The sequence below is a fragment of the Mastomys coucha genome, unplaced genomic scaffold, assembly GCF_008632895.1.
Source record: "Mastomys coucha isolate ucsf_1 unplaced genomic scaffold, UCSF_Mcou_1 pScaffold5, whole genome shotgun sequence".
NCBI classification, from domain to species: domain Eukaryota; kingdom Metazoa; phylum Chordata; class Mammalia; order Rodentia; family Muridae; genus Mastomys; species Mastomys coucha.
Window position 1 is genome coordinate 37,735,525 of NW_022196911.1, and position 12,910 is coordinate 37,748,434.

Below are 12,910 nucleotides of genomic sequence, written 5' to 3' on the forward strand. Positions count from 1 at the left end.
AGTGCTGGGATTAAAGGTGTGCACTACCACTGCTGGGCTGTTTTTGTTTTTCTTGATGTCAGTTTTCATCTCAGTGGGAGGCCCAAGAGAATTGTTTTAAAGACTGACTCCTGGGTCCCTCCTAAGCCTGGGCATCATACATTTATGGGTTCATTGGGTTAGTCTTATTTGGAACTCATTTTAGGAATCATCACTTTGAGGGATTAGGGCAGCAGTCTCAGTGGGGGTGAGCTTTTTGGATTCAAATGGAATAACACCTGGCTTACTGTTGTAGATAGAGATTTCTGCCTTAAACCGATATTTCTTCATATTCCATGTTTGAACTTTTTGAGTTAAATGTTTTTCATTAACATCTGTCCTAGTGTTTATGATATAACATAGAATAGAGAACTCATTAAATAGCTCATACAGATGTCCTGGGAAAAAGAAATGTGCTTAAACTCCCGGAACTTATAACGAATAGCAAGAATTAACTAGGACCCTGACATGTTAATGTCATCAACTTCATTTTAATTCCAAGGATAGAACTCAAGTAATCTCCACCATTGAAAATTTACTTGCAGACAATACCATGGAATCTTCTGAGTCATGATCGCAACTTAACCGTAGGTCTGATATTTGTTCAATTAAAAACATCCTTCTCAGAAGATATTTATAATGATAAATTTTATATGTTATGTATAAAAGCCAATAAGCATGAAGTCTAGGAACTGTCTATTTATTCCCAGAGCTTGGGTATTCTGTAGCTGGAGTCTTTTGGCTGCTAGAGAGCGGTAGCCAGCCTACTGGTATGCTTTTCCCAGGTGGACAAATGAGAGTACTGTTAAAACCGCTTCAGGATTCACCAGATAGAGTGTCCTAAGTAAAGAAAATAGGAAGAATAATAAATAAAACTGTCTCCCAGGACTCGAGTTTGAAATGAGTTTAAACAATTGCCTGATGCAAGTCCGACTTAATAAGATAACATCTGATCTCTTTTCACCTTGTCTACCTCATCTTTTTATACTGATTTGCATTTAAATGATAAATTTAAGATTGAGGCAGTGAAGATTTTAAATAAGTGGAACCTAAAGAGCCTTACCAAGTTTTAAGGTCAGTTGCTTTCAGATGGAAGCAGGGAAAAGCTCGTGGGGTAGGCACTCTTTGATAATGAAAAGCCGGTCTTCCTGGCTGAGGATGAGAGTGCGGATCCTAGCAAAACAAGGAACACAGAAGAATGGCACCTTCTAGTACATCGTTGATTTCCAAAACAGGGAACTTTGTCTCCTAGAGAGGTTGGGGCAAGGCCTAGAGACATTTTTGTGTGACAGCAGAGATAGTGGTTGCTACTGGTATTTCATATGTGGTAGCCAAGGATGTCAGTAAACTTCCCACAGTGCCCAGAACAGCTTGCCCAAAGATGAAGAATCATCCAAGTACCCCCAAGTACCCAACCTTCTTACTTCAAACTTGAGAGAGAGAGCTCTGCAAATAATATATTTGACATTTGAGTTGGATTTCATTACTCTTTGACCATATAGTTTGACTATTTTTTGATTAGCACCCACCCCACCCCCCAGATATCAAGCACAGTACGACATCAAATTTTAAATCAATCAGGATTAATATTTGGCCCTATGTGACAATAGACAGAGTCAACCTATCTGGCCTTCAGTGTTTCATCTATTAAACAAGGTCAATTCTTTTCTCATAGTGTTATTATAAAAATATTATGTGAAGATTATTGTGATACTGTGAAAGGAGGGTAAGAGAGTCCTAACAGCCATTCATCATTATGTATTAATAAAATTGATATTTTTATATATGTTGAGGATTATTGCTTTCACAGGCAAATAGGCCAACTGCATACCTATCTTTTGATTTTACATTGTCCAATATTCCTAAAGTACAGTACCTAAAATAGAATGTATGTCAGGAATTACTATGACAATAAGGGAATGAGTTTTTTTCTGTAATTATTAGCTCTACAATCTACAGCAAAACTATTGAGTCAAATTCTGCCAGACATTTTATAAGGCAGGACATTGACATCACCCTGATTAGATTAAGACAAAAAAGATGCCCATGAGCATTTCATATACTGACTTTCCCTTCACCCAGCACAAAGGTCAGAGAAGACTCACACTGAGTTCTGATTATGTAATCCTTTCTTTTGTGTCAGTATCGTGCATAGTGCTGCTATTTCTTATCAGAAATGTCCCTTCTTTTCAACTGTAATTCTAAGGTTATTTCCCCCCAAGATTGGACACATAATCAGCTATGTATTGTTATCTCCCATAACAAAAAAAGAATCAGCTGCTAGGAGAAGGATTAGATTTTTTTCTGCTTTGATGGCTTCCTAAAGATGGAAGGACTATACCTGATCAGCTGTGGTGTTTTTGAAACTGCAGTGTCCCAAGGTCAATGTAGAATGAGATAGGGAAGGTCAAAAGAAGAAAAATACAGTTACTTTCATATTATCTGTTTTTTTCTTTATTAGTTACTGCTAAGTTTTTGAAAATATTTTTTTCAGCTTTTAAAACACTAGCCACCCTGCCCTTTAAGTAAATCAGAAATGAAAGCTAATAAGAAAAACATGCTGTAGCCATAGTTGTATAAGAAAGTTAACCAATACCACCCAGATCTACTGTGGGTGTTCTCAGCTGTATATAGTGAAAATTCCACAATGCTCACCAAAACAAAGGAGAATTGCAACTCTCTTTCCAAATTAGTCCATCTGAGCAATCAGTTTATCAGTTTACTTGATTTAAACCCAGCAACATGCACATGAAAGTCTATACCCAGCATTTCTTTCACCTGTCTTTATGTAACATTCTAAACAGTAGAATACTAAGTTTAAAATCAACTTCAAACCAATATGAGCCCTGCTGATATTTTCCCAAATGTCCTTTGTAGCAATTTAAAACATAGTACAGCTTCCAAAAATAAATAATGAGAAAAACATGCAACATCTATCTTGATGTGAGCAAATCCTGTTTTCTCATGAGAGACAGACAGACAGACAGACAGGCAGATAGATAGATAGATTGTGTGTGTGTGTGTGTGTGTGTGTGTGTGTGTGTGTTTCCTGATAGAATTTGCTTTTGGTTAATTTTTACTCCCTGTTTTCCTAATGACTAAAGTTTTCATCTCATTGCTTTCCCAGATTTAAGTTTCATGTGGCTTCCTGATTTCTTTTTCTGCCCATTACTAAGTATTTGCAGATTTGAGAATCTAGTCATTCATGCCTTTTCAGTCTTGGTTATTGCATCCTTGAAATTCCTCTAAAGTGCTTTTCATATTGAGATACTTGGAGCCATCAGTTTTCTAAATAAAACTCCTCCACAAAGGACCCCCATTTGATGTTCCTTATTTGCACTGGGGTGTTGTGACTCTGAATTGTCCTTATGCCTTTGCTGAATCTTTTGTAATGCAAAGCCCCTAAGACCTTTTCAATGTACTGCTTAGAATTAACTATTAAAAGTCTTTTGAAAATCAACTAATCATCATTCTCCCATTCTTCAATAGTATTGGTCTTTTTCTTTATGTTTCCTGAAGACCAATAGTGTTTACATACACCCAGTTCACCTGAACTATACAGGTGCCATCCCATCCGTCAACTTATTTAGAACATTTTCTACTTTGTCTTCCAGATTTTTTATAAAGATATTAAACAAAATGGGACCCAGTATCGATCCTTGTGGGACCCTATTGGAAACCTCTCCCCAACTAGATGGACTACCAATTACGATTTCTCTCTGTATACGGTTAGATAGCCAGTTTTTAATCCATTTATTTCTATTTCTGTTTGGCATAAATTTGGTTAGCTGTTCCCATTAACCTAATGTTTGGCATCTTACTCTAAGAGAAATGTCCTCTGAAGACCTACTTGAGTCTTCAATATAATATAGTTGTGGTGGACATAAGCCTTAAGAAATTATTGCAGTATCAGCAAAGCAAGCAAATTACATTCAGATGTGCCTGTTGTATACAGAGAATGCATTATCATGATGAATCTTAGGATTTTTTGGTTTTGTTGTTGGGTAGTTTGAACAGCTGAGTGAATAGGGAGTTAAACTTTTCATCTTTTGTGTTTGGAATACAAGAATTCAGAACCTTCATTTTTGCCCAAGATTATTTTATGTGTAACTAGAATTGTTATATTTGCATCAAGTCCTTGCTTTATTGTTATTTATTTTCTAAATAAATATTATTTTGGCAGGTCTGACACTATTATCATAAGAGATAAAGATGGTAATTGAAAGTATTCCTTGTGAACACTTGTGATTAACCAAATCCTACTCAATTTGTTTACTAATAATTTAGAATAGAGGTTTGAATCCTTATTTGCCTGTGACCTTAACTGGCCAACAGACCATCCTATAACCTTCTGAATGAGAGGAAGAGAAGGAACACATTAATATTCAGCCTTCCATCTGATCATCCGCCATTAGTCAATTGATACATTTGGTTTTATGTCTATTTCCTAATGGAGATAAATTGATACTGCGTGCTTTTCAACCTTTTGTGTGAGGACTTGATGCCCAGTGGGTTTTCATATTGTGTTTTCTATCTTGTTCTTTCTTAATTTGATGGCTGTGGCTTCAAAAGTCTTAACATTTCATTCTTCTACATTTTGTGCACAGGCACAGATTTGGGTGACATATAAGATGGTGCCTTGGTTTGATAGTTCATTGTTTTTCTAAATTGTATAGTTGGCTATGTATTTACGCAAAAAAAAAAAAAGGGAATAGGTTCTAGGATCAGAACATTTGAGAGTTTGTCAATAATTGTGTTAATCTTAATCTCTTCAAAATTGTGGAACCTATCATGTCTGTGCTTTCAGGCTATCATAAATATGCTATTTTCACTGTAATTTTTAAACTTCAGTGACTTCAGTGACTCTTGCTGAAAGTAGACTGGTTTGATCCAGCAACACTCTGGGAAGAATCATTTTGAATGAAACATGACAGAAGTTGGTGTTTATTATAACAATGAAAAAATGTTGCATTTTTTAAAAAAATAAACAAATCAAATTATTGTGATTAATCTGATGATTAGATAAAGCACCAAGGAAATTTAGAACAACCCCTCACCATGAGAATATTTTGAAGATATTTTGCCTTTTGTGTGCCAAATTTAAGTGCTGGGTTGAAAGAGTTAATACTCTATGACCCAATGATCAAAACCCTTGTTTTTCAAGATCTTCTGTTACATATATCTCCTTAAAGAGAATGTTCAGCAATAGACTTTGAAGTATGAAGTTTAGTGATATTCTCTGATTTTTGTGTCTTTTCCCAGATATGTGTTTGTTCTCTCCTCTGAGTCTTCATGTTAAGTTTGTACTTAGAATTTCAAATATAAATTAACATTCAACAATTTAAATATTAGAGATATAATATGTTAAATAATCAAGTTGTTTCTGGCAATCACAAGACACAGGAAAAAGGCTGTATTCTAGGGTCAGACTGAAATGGATTCATATTCTGGTTTTGGCTTTCTGAGGTGTGTGTCATTGGATATTTTAATGTTTCAAGTTTTTGATGGGCACTGAAGTTATTGTGGAGATGCTAAGATGGGTGAGATAGTTATACTAAGGTCATACATAACCAGACAAAGAACACTCAATTAAAATTGGCTGAGAATATTGGAATGATGGCAGAGAAGATGTATTTTTTAAAGTGTTTAAATAGTGGAAAATATCTGTATTCCCACATGCAGGCATAACCATTATTAACAATGCCTTGGGTTCATGCTTAGTGTTTTGTATAGATTTGTAATGTGCTACCATTGAATGGATTGCTAGTTTTCATGCTTTCAAATATGAATCGAATTAATGGCAATGCTTTACTTAATGCCAAATCGTAATTTACTACACATGTATTCAATATGCATGCATTCTTAGATGTGTAAATTGTTCTTGAGGTATGTCTACTATAAGCAGCTATAAAATAAGTCTGATATCACTGGCATGCTTAAACACTGTTACCTCTTAATATAGAAAATGGAATTTTTTAGGCTCAGAATGAAACAATATCTACTTACATGTTACTTTCTATAATGGTCGGTATGTAGTTTGCTCAGATACTAGCAGCATATAAGAGTGTACTATATGTGCACTTCACCTCTAAAATGAAAAACAAACAAACAAAAACTACAACAAAAACAGAATGGACGAGTTTTACTATGACCAATTAAATATTAGTGTGATGGATGTATAAAATAATTCTAGATTCATTTTATCTTCTCTTTGTCTAAAAAGTCCTAAAGAATAAATCAGAAATTGAAAAGTAAAACAAACAATAGAAAATAATGCTTATAAACTGAAGCTCTGGACAGCAAAGAAGTGCAAACAAAGCCAGAGTTAATGTAAGCAGAGTTTAGAGAAATCTGCCCAAGGTGTAGACAGGCCAACAGGAAAACCCAACAGCAACATTTGAAGCAAGATGAGGAATGCAAAAAAGGAAACAACATAGAAACCCTGGAAGAGGTTTGGACAAAAAACAGTTCTAACTGAGAAAAGTTACATCTCAAGATTCACTTTTATGATAAGACCTATGAATAATACAATGGAAGGAAAAAAGATTAGAGAAAGGAGCAAGTTTAGATTAAAGAGAGAAATTGGACTTAGTGGATTCAGGTACTATAGCCAAAGCTGATTACTTGAGTTTAATTCCAGGATCCATGTGATGCAAGAAGAGGAATGATTTCCACAAGTTCCTCGGATCACCTCAGACAAGCATGCACCTGCACAAATGTGCATGTACAAATTCACACATGCACAGACAGACAGACAGACAAACACACACACACACACACTTACAAATCTGAAAGCAAAGTGATATTTCTAGAAGTTACAAATAAGTGTGCAAAGAGTGCTATATTTGTGTTAACTAAAACTAATAAGATATTAAAAGGTAACCATGACTAAAAAAAATCTAGCCCATAAACTTTCCACAATAAATCCTTTCAAACATTGAAATCTAGTTAACTTTAGTGATACTAAAATTCTTGTTGGACATAGCAGGAAGGAAACCTTCAAGTGATTTCAATGTTCACTACAAATTAATGATAGCAAACCCCTATTAAAACTCTATACAGTAAACTGTAGATCCATTTCAATAATGAATATGAATGGCAGGGAAAAGCATTGAATAGAAAAGACTGCTCATAAAGCTTCAGCATTTATTCTTGGCTATCAGTAAAAAATAACTTTTTAAACTGGAAATCAATTAGATCTCCAAATGAATAAAGATTAGTCCAATCATCTTCAATTTATAAACAAAGATCAGCCCTGTCAAGCTCTTGAAGTTAGAATGGCACACACATAATATGAATAATTGCTTTCTCATTCTTACTTAAACATGCATTTATCAATGAATGAATATTTTTGCAGTATTTATCTTGTATGTATAGAATTCAGATTCTAGAAAATTAGTTAAAGTTTCTATTATCAAAAGGAGAATTTTTCCTGAGAAAACTCTGTAAGGATTAGAAAATAATTATTAAATAAAAGAAAGGACAGAAAGTGTGTTTTCCATGAGCAGCTCTGGGAATCAAGAGCTGGCATCAAATTTTTATTAACCACCTTCCTGTTAATAGTAAATTATTTCAAAACTAAAATATTATTTCAATTTTATTTAATATCAAAACTAAAAAACAATATTTCCAGCAAGTTCCTTCTCATGTTCCTACGAAAATTTAGGATGGTTACAGCATCTGCTACAAAGAGCTAAGCCGGATAGCTTGATATTTATTAAATTTTGGCTAAGGGTATCTTGGGAGACATAACAAACTGGGCCCTGACATAATTTTTGAAATCTCTCTTAATGATAAACAAGCTGTCTGTTTTCCTCACAACACTTCTACCAGCTCTGACTATAAATATTTCTGGAAGTTGGACAAGCTCCAACAAGCTTCCTTCATTGAGTCAATAGATACCTGTGGTGACTGCTTAAAGAGGAGTTGAGGCTGAAAATCTGAGTCAGGGAAGGCAAAGCCAGCCCTTCTCAACTGCCTCCTGAAGAGCACACTGTAATATCAAGTTCCCACATGCAAACATTCATTCATGGAGTATTTTACATTTCCTTAGGTCAGGAGAAACAATTATGATTACTGCCCATATTCATGAAAAATGCAATATGATAGTACAATACATGTATGCAGTGTGTTCTGCTTGAGTTAGAATAACTACTATCTATTTAATTAATGTTTTAAAAAGTTTTATAATTCAATTCTAGAAACCTCTGGTCCTTCTCTTTTTGCTCTTTCTACAATATACAAGGTGATCATAAATTGGTCAGATCCTGTGGTATAGAGTATTAGAGTTCGTTCTTTCTATCTACAAATATTATACATTATTCCTTCTATTGCCCCTATACCTCACATATTCATAGTCTCTAGGTTTCACAGTTCTCTATTCAGATGAACTATTAGTAAGTCTCAGGGATTATTTGAGAAACCAGCCTACTGAAACCAAACATATGAGTTTTTTCCCCATAGAAAGCTCTCAGCTACACTTTGTTCCTCTTCTCACAGCCTTTGATAGGCTATATGGAATATCTCACAAAGAATACAGATTGAGACAGAGCATCATGAATGTAATGATTGTTCACTAAATGTTTACCAAATTATTACTCCTAGAAAGTAGCATTCTCTATTTTGATGCCTTAAGGGCACAGAAAATTCTATATTGATGAATATATTGATGAATCCAACTTCATCTTGGATGGGAGACTGCCCATAGCTCAAGCCCCAAGCCTTGAATTTTAGTAGTGTGTGCATGGAGTGGAATCTGAGAGAGCTTCAAAATCCCATTTGCACTGAAAGACTTATAGCTCTACTATGACACTGGGATCTTAAGAATTATACTAAAAGGTGGGTAGAAAGTTCTTGGAAGAGAAGCTGGTATTTGCAAGTGGTCACTGTGATTTTTTTGGAAGAATAGGAGAACAGAATTGAGAATGTTTTGTGGTGTTAAAGATTTGCTTCTAAATTCAGTGCTATCATTTCATTAGGCCTACTGGGCTTTCCCCATGGCTCCTGTGAGATGATTCTAACAGTATTGGAACTCAGAATGTACTGTACATTAGTTCATTAAGCAAACAGATAATGTGTACCACTTAATTTCACAGGAAGGAGATGCTGTATTCAGATATATGCTCAGGAAAAACATTACAGAGTAAAATATGAATTTTAATTCTAGAAAGAAAATTAAAAGTAGGACTAAGTTGCTCCTTTGTCCAATTTGGCTGAATGTACCAACCATGTAAGAACAGCATTTCACTCTAGGGCTACAGCTAAAGGATCTTCTCATTATTAACATAAAGTCTAATCCATAAACAGAAGTGACCAGTCCAAGGTCAAACAACCATTAGACTGCCCCCTTCAAAGCATTGTCTTCCATTCTGTGAGTTAAAGTGCATACTAATTTGTTCTACATAGCATCTTAATCTTTTTGTTTTAATAAAAAATACTTCTGAGAGAAGTGACTACACAGGACAGCTTTCTGATGGAATAGAAACCATTCTACACCCTAGATTCGACCACTCTGTAGGAATGGGCAAATTATCCAAGTCTCAAATATTGATATCTCTTAAAAGCTAATACTTACCAAGAGCTATACAAACTCAAAAGTCAGTTGAACTCATCTACTTGAATCATCTCCTATTATCCAGTAGCCCAAAGCACAACTACCTAGAGGATCATCTTTACCACACAACATTTTAATCACCAATATGCTAACAAATAACTCTTAGCTCTATTACCAGGTTATTAGGTCAGAATTTCTGATTGCATGACAAGGTAAATTGTTGCAGCCATCAGCAGGTACATACAAATTGAGCCTTCTGGAAGAGGAGTAGGAGCCTAAGGGAATAAAGAGAATTGGACGGCGAAATGAATAAATAACAAATGGGACCGAGGCATGGTTCTGCTTTCAGTCCAAAATGTATTAGTCAACAGAGAAATCAAGCAGGCAGGCAAAAACCTGCCCTCAGTCCGCCAGCATTCCGTGGCCAAATTAGCATCTGGATGCTCAGACTTGACGTCATGCCAAGCAAATCCGCAGGGCCCAGCTGTTAGCAGGAACCTTGAGGCAGAGAAGTGGCAGGAACAAAAGGGCTTTGTCTAAGACAGGAAGCCTTACCCCATGTGGGCCAGATGCTTGTGGCAAAGAATGATCTGAGAGCCAGCTCTTGGCTGTGGGAGGGTCACAATTCCTCCTTGTTTATTTAAAATTAACTGGACTGGGGCATATTTATGCACCATAGTACTGCCTGGGAATTATGGTGGCTTGGTGGCCCCACCTGTTTTAGATATAGATCTACTAGACTCTCCCTTACCTGTCTTGGATATCACGTGCAGCTAGTTTGTGTTTGTTTGCACAAACTGGACCTTTAGTTTCTATTATTAGACACAGCTTCTTGGCACATGACTCTGTCTTAGGTTGATGAGAGCCATAGATTTATAGGTAAATCATTGACTGCAGGCCCTCACAACACATCTTTTCCCTTACAGACCAAAGCCACAACATGCCTATAACACCCTTTTTTTTTTTATCACGATCAATAACTGCCATGTAGAGTCTCTCTGAAGTCCAGCATGGAGCAGAGCCTGTGTGTCCGTAATGAACTTGCTTGAGATAAAAGCTCAAAAAGTTTAAAAGCAGCAAGCTTAACATTATTTTGGGGGATGTCTCAGGCACTCAATACAGTTGCAAATTAGCAATGCTCAGACTCCAGGTCTGGCTTCCAGGTGTGGGAGAATTGGCTCTGAGAATTACAAATGAACTGTTAACTCTCAGAAAGGAAAAAAAATAAAAAGGTGGAGGTTAATTCAGTCAAGTGAAATTTGTTGGCTAATAAAAACTTCTAACCACTATTTTAGTTGAAAACATGTTTATTAAAAAGATTCTGGATCTGTATCCACTTGGCAAACCAATGTTTCAGGCAGCCATCATGTTCTGTCACAAACAGAGCCTCTTCCCCAGATTAAAACAGGGTCAGGACCATAACACGTGTTAGTTAGCATCAGACTACAAAAAACAGATTTTTTTAAAACAAGCAAAAAGCAAATATTCTTTTTAAAAGAAGCAAAAGGCAAGATATGTTTTTGGAGGTAACTTTGGAGTGGAGGGCATGATTCTCCCTCCTTTAATTATTAAAAATCAAAATTTCAAAGTGTGAAGTGCATGTTCAGTAGTTTATTGTCTCTGAGAATGATAAATTATCTCAATAATATGGGTAATATTAAATTGTTGTCAAAATATCTTAAATATTTGACTGTAATAGTCAGTTCCATAATCTCTTTTAATCTGATTAGGAAAATTAAGTATAGAAATATAATTTAGGTAATAACGAATTACATTTTTTGTTGCTTTTCACGTTAAGGCAATTGCAACTTGAAAGTCTGAAAGGAATTAATAGTCACATGTGTATATTTTATTTCAATTTTTAAATTAGAATTATTTTTTAAAAATGTCAAATTATCATAAGCAATTGTAAGCTCTGATATATACATGTATACATATGTCAATGTACAAGTTAAGGCTTAATTTTAGTATTTGATAAATAGTGACTACAGCACATAGTCCAATTATTTGTGTTGAAGTAGGGAGGAAAAACATGAGATTAAACATGTGACTTATATATAATTTTCTCCCATAGAAGGGCTGTAGATGTATATACTATTACAGGGTATATAAATAAATTTACAAGAAATATAAAAGCATGTAGTTAAGCAAATCTTAACAATTTGTCTTTTAGATAATAATTACCATTTTGTTTAAAATTTATTCTATATAATCGGTCAAATAAAATTTTTTCTATGTAATAGGCCAAATATCAACAGTTTGCAATCACCAATTTAATTGCTGTTTGAAGCAAGAAATAGAAATCTCACCAGGTTTTTAAGAGATGTTTTCTAAAATATATTTATGATTTTTATATAATTTTTTATTAATAATAGGATATTAAAACTTTACTTTGAATATGAGAAAAGATGAATTTATATTAATGTTCTCTTTTGCCAAAGAGTTGCTGTGGGCATATTCAAAAATCCAAACATTTGATTACAATAGATAGCAGTTATTTACAGAAGCTTTCTGTACTTTCTGTAAAAAGCTCTGAGTCTCTCAAGGCCCAAGTCTTCTGGTGAGCTTAAGGTAAGGCCTTAGTCAAAAGTAATTTGAAATAAGTAACTCATCTTTTCTTATTTAATACAACTTTTCTTGACATAACTGAGGCTTAAATATTGAAAAGGAAATTGCCTCTGAAACTTTTTCTAGAGCAACTAATGCTTGTTTTTAAAGCTCTTGGTATCAGAGCAAAGGTATTGAAATTCCCTACTAGAGGGATTAGATACTAATCAATGTACACTGAAAAATTCAAAGTCCTAGCTTCTTGTACTGAAACAGAGACAAAAAAAATATACATAAAGTAAGGCTTTTAGCCCTTTTTAAAGGCAAAATTTTTTAATTAGAAATTTAATTTAAAACTAGAAGCAAAATCTTTAAATTACCAGGATGTATAGGGAAAAACAACCTTTTAAGTGCACAATAGCTTTATAAGAAGTAGCCAGGCCAGATTGTAATGCTTTTATAAATGTTACAGTCTCATTGACCTTTTATAAATTTTAAATTTAAAGTTATTTTAGATCCATGATAATGTTGTTTCTAATTAATAAACTCCAGCCAATGGAACTCTGTCAATCTTAACCATACTTCTAAATTTCTTTTGTAATATTAAGCCATAACCATAACTTTTGAAAAACAAAATCTAATTTTTTGAGAACATTACATCTATCACCTGGTAAATATCTTGCAACTTAAACCGCGGCCCCAAGATGGTGCCAACCAATTGCGAAAACCCAGCTTTCCACTGCTCAGCCGGTACTGTTGCCACCTGCCTTGCCGTGTTCTAAGTGTGGGCTA

The 12,910-nt window shown here is 34.7% G+C and overlaps 1 protein-coding gene across 2 annotated transcripts in view; it reads left to right on the plus strand.

The window, feature by feature from the left end:
- Gabrb2 (gamma-aminobutyric acid type A receptor beta2 subunit) overlaps nt 1-12,910 on the plus strand; it is a 221,439-nt gene that overhangs the window by 180,155 nt on the left and 28,374 nt on the right. The gene's annotated exons all lie outside the window — the stretch shown is intronic.